Raw genomic sequence first — 3,798 nt, 5'->3', positions numbered from 1 at the left:
TGATTCCTGTTCTAGGTGTGCAAATGGAGATGTCTCAAGTTTTGAAGGACACAGAAGATCCTACTAAATACCCACAAAATAGCCCTTCTTCAGAAAGTGCTATATGTAGATATAAGGAGCACTGAAGTAGTCCGGAAAAGCAGACTGTATCCTAAGGCAGTGATGCTTCAAACATGTGCTGAAGCCCATAAAAGTAAGTTAAAGACTGTGTTGACAGACAGGATGAAGGAAAAATCTGTTTCTGGGATTAGTAGTTACAAAAGGTCTTCCAGATTCTGGACTAATCACAGGATGAGATTTCCAGATGGCTCACCAGGATCTTAGTAAGACCAGGGAAGAAACACACATCCCTAAAGTTACCAGGCACAGCAAATCTCAATAAATGGTATCTCAAGGGTACTCCTGAGAATCATCACATGAAGGTGGCACCCAAAATCTTCTCCAAATGAGGACCAGCCTCTCCAAAATTGGTCCATATCTCCTCACCTTCCTAGAAGCAGGAGGAATACAAACAGCTCCTTGCCCTACATGTCAGCCAGGACACCACCCATTAATCCCTGGGCAGACCCACACCAATGAAGGGGCACACTGAGCCCTTTGGGAGGATCTGTCTGGGGCACTGCTGCAAACCTGGACTCAGTGAGGAGCTGGTGTACATTTGTGAAAATCCCCAAACCTTCTAATTTCTGCCCTCATGCCAGCTGGGCTCATCTGCTTTTATAAAGCTGCAGTTTGGAGATGAGGGTGAAGACACTTGATAAGTTCAAAACAAAGCATGAAGTGCCCTCAGGGAGTTACCACTCCCACAGGGAGCTCCTAAGACAGAAGACCTTTGGATGTGGTCTTCCTTGGGTTTTAGTGTGCAACTTGGGCATTAGAGCAAGTGAAACCTGGCAGAAGCCATAAAAAGCAAGTTGATGACCTCCTCCAAACCATCTTGGCAGCACTGAAGCCCTCACAGGGCCAGACACCAGGCTCATGGGCCAGTCCATGAGTGCTTCCCCACGCTGGCTGACAGCCTGGCAGAACCACGAATGGCAATGGGAAAAGGCAACAACCAGATGAGAGAAATCAGGAATCTGACCCAAAAGTTTGCTGAGCCAGCCCTGGCTTAAAGCCAAGGAAAAGTGGCCACAGCTACTACACAAGGAAGGTTTGAGAAATGTGGTTCTGCCCCTGGAATAATGCAAAAGTTGTCTTCATTTACAGAGGAAACGATTCAGAGAGGACAGCAGGTGCGCAGGCTTGGGACACAGCTGGAGGACACTGGACCGTGGCAGCCCCAGTTGCCCAGCAGTGCTGGAACACCAATGTTTTGCATGGCATGAGGTCAGGTGTGAGGCCAGGTGTGAAAGCAAACTCACTGAAAACAATCACTACTGCTTGCTAAACACTTGTCCCATTTTTTAAACAAAAACACCAACCCAGACAACTTTCAGTCTTCTGTCCCTACCTGACTAGCACAGATGAATTCACTTCCTGACAGAGAGAAGAGGCAGAGACATGTCCCTGCACCAAGGCAGGTGCTAGGAAATGGGGATCATACATCTACTTTCCTCATGGCAATTCACCACAGGAGCAATTCAGTAAATATGGCACAGAAAATCCAGGTGAGGAGAAAACAGGGTTTGCTCACTCCAGCAGGCAGGTCAGTGTGTTGCTGCCAATGTGCAGAGGTGGAGCCTGCCAGTCTGCAGCTTTCCCCCTCGGAGCAAGTGACCTCCCATTCAGGTACAAAGCAGATGCAAGAACCCAGCCAGGCCAGTGCTCTTGGCTGCTCACAGGACATCTTTAAAGGCTGAATGACAAGCTGTAGAGCAGATGTTCACCCTTGGCAGCAGCTCAGCCATACTGTGGTGTTATCGTTTTTCAGCTCTGGCCAAAAAGGATGCACATTTCCTCCATGCTGTGTGATGGAGAGGAGGCTAAACCTGACTGCAGTGAAGTTTTCTAATAGACATCAGCAAACGCCTCCAGCAGGAAGCTGAATACTTTACTGGCAGTTCATCAGTGCCCTGAACACCACTGCTCTGGATGACTAACACACAGACCCCCAGAAACAAGGCAGCCATCACCATCACTGGTCAGGCATCATTTACAGAAGGCTTTTGGAGAAGTGCAAAAGCAGATTTCTTGAGGAAGCTGGAAGAGGACAAAAGAGCTGCCTGTGCTGCTCCTTGCACTCCCCAGCAGGCTACAAGCACCAATTTCCACATAGCTTAAAAGAGAAAAAAAAGTGACCAATTTTTGCTAATAAATTACAGTTTGACATGGAGTAAAGTCAGATTCACAGAGATGTTCTGACTCAGGATACAGCAGCTTCCTTAAAAATACACACTTGAAGATGAAACACACATGTCTCATAAGGACACTTCCAAAATTTGCTCTCCCACAACCTCTTGAGGTTTCTGTTCTGCAAAAAAGATGATGTCACTGTTTATACTAATAAAGGTAATGGTGCTCAGATCCAGTCTAGGAAACCAGCCTCTTCCCCCTCAAAGTTTAGTAACCACGTTAACTTTCTTACTAGGCTGGGGAGTGTAAGAACTGGCCAGGGTATAAATAGAAACACAGACAAAAAAAAGGTGCAAAAGTGACCCAAAACACATACTTGACACAGATTTCTTTTGTTCCTAGAAAATTGGCTAAGTTAAAAGTGACGTAGCTCTCCTTGCTCTCACTCTGTCCATATAGGAGGTTAAACTTCTGCACAGGAGAGCAGCAACTGAAAAATATTGCCATTACACTGAGCACACATAGCTGTTTCGTGAACACCGAGCATGCACGTGGCCTCCCCTCTCCCCCCAGCTTACATTGTGTGAGATTTTGGACAGTCAGAGAAAACTCTCCTTCCATATGTTCAGGATGTTAAGATTTCAACCTCCTTGCAGCAGGATAATAAAGTCATCTTCTTTGCAATGCCACAGCACTGAGCACACACAGAGCACTGACACAGTAACGCATGAACTGAGCTCTGCCATTGCGGAAAACTGCAGGGATCCCGGAGCAGGTCTTGTTCCTGTCATGTCTGCAGATGCTCTGTTAAGGACTCCAGGGACATAGAGCAATTACTAGGGTTTTTTTCTGCTTTCCAGGAGCAGTTCTGTTTAGGAGAGAATAAAAAGGGATTATTTTTACCTTATAGTTTGGACTTACAGGGTGTGAACTGAACTTTTCTTCCCACAGAGAGACATGGTGTAACAACTACTGCAATGCTGTGTAATGGGGGGAGAGTTCCTTCTCAGCAGTGTCCACAACCCCAAGGGCTAACGAGGGTGACAGGCAGGGCCCAATTAGCAGCACAGGCACAGGGATGGCTGCACTTAGGCCACACACTGAGTCTAAAGGGGTTTTTTTCCTTTTGTTTTGGGGGGGCTTTGTTGGTTTGTGGGATGTTTTGCTTTGAGTCTAGAAAGTTGACATCTGCTTCTGGTAAAATGAACAAACTATTTTATTTAACAGTAAATGTAGATTTAAACAGTACTGTGAACTGCATTGTCTGGATCTGCAGGATCTAGGAAGTATCGATGAAGCATTTTCCACTGGCATGTGTACAGAGAACAGAACATTTAAGTGAAGATAATTTTTTCCATATATATTATGTAGATTATTATATAAAAGTGAGAATTAGACAAAACATAACTAGAACAAAGATTCTTTTGAGTTTCAAAAGGATCTTTGTCTCTCTTAGCCATAGGAATGGCTTAAGCCAAGCTCCACGGACGAGGCAATGAATGAGGTGACAGATGCATCAAAGGCATCTCACTGGGAACACACAGTTTAGCCAAGGCAATACTC

Source organism: Acanthisitta chloris, unplaced genomic scaffold, assembly GCF_000695815.1.
Source record: "Acanthisitta chloris isolate BGI_N310 unplaced genomic scaffold, ASM69581v1 scaffold9926, whole genome shotgun sequence".
Taxonomy (NCBI): domain Eukaryota; kingdom Metazoa; phylum Chordata; class Aves; order Passeriformes; family Acanthisittidae; genus Acanthisitta; species Acanthisitta chloris.
Note: the sequence above shows the minus strand (reverse complement) of the source record.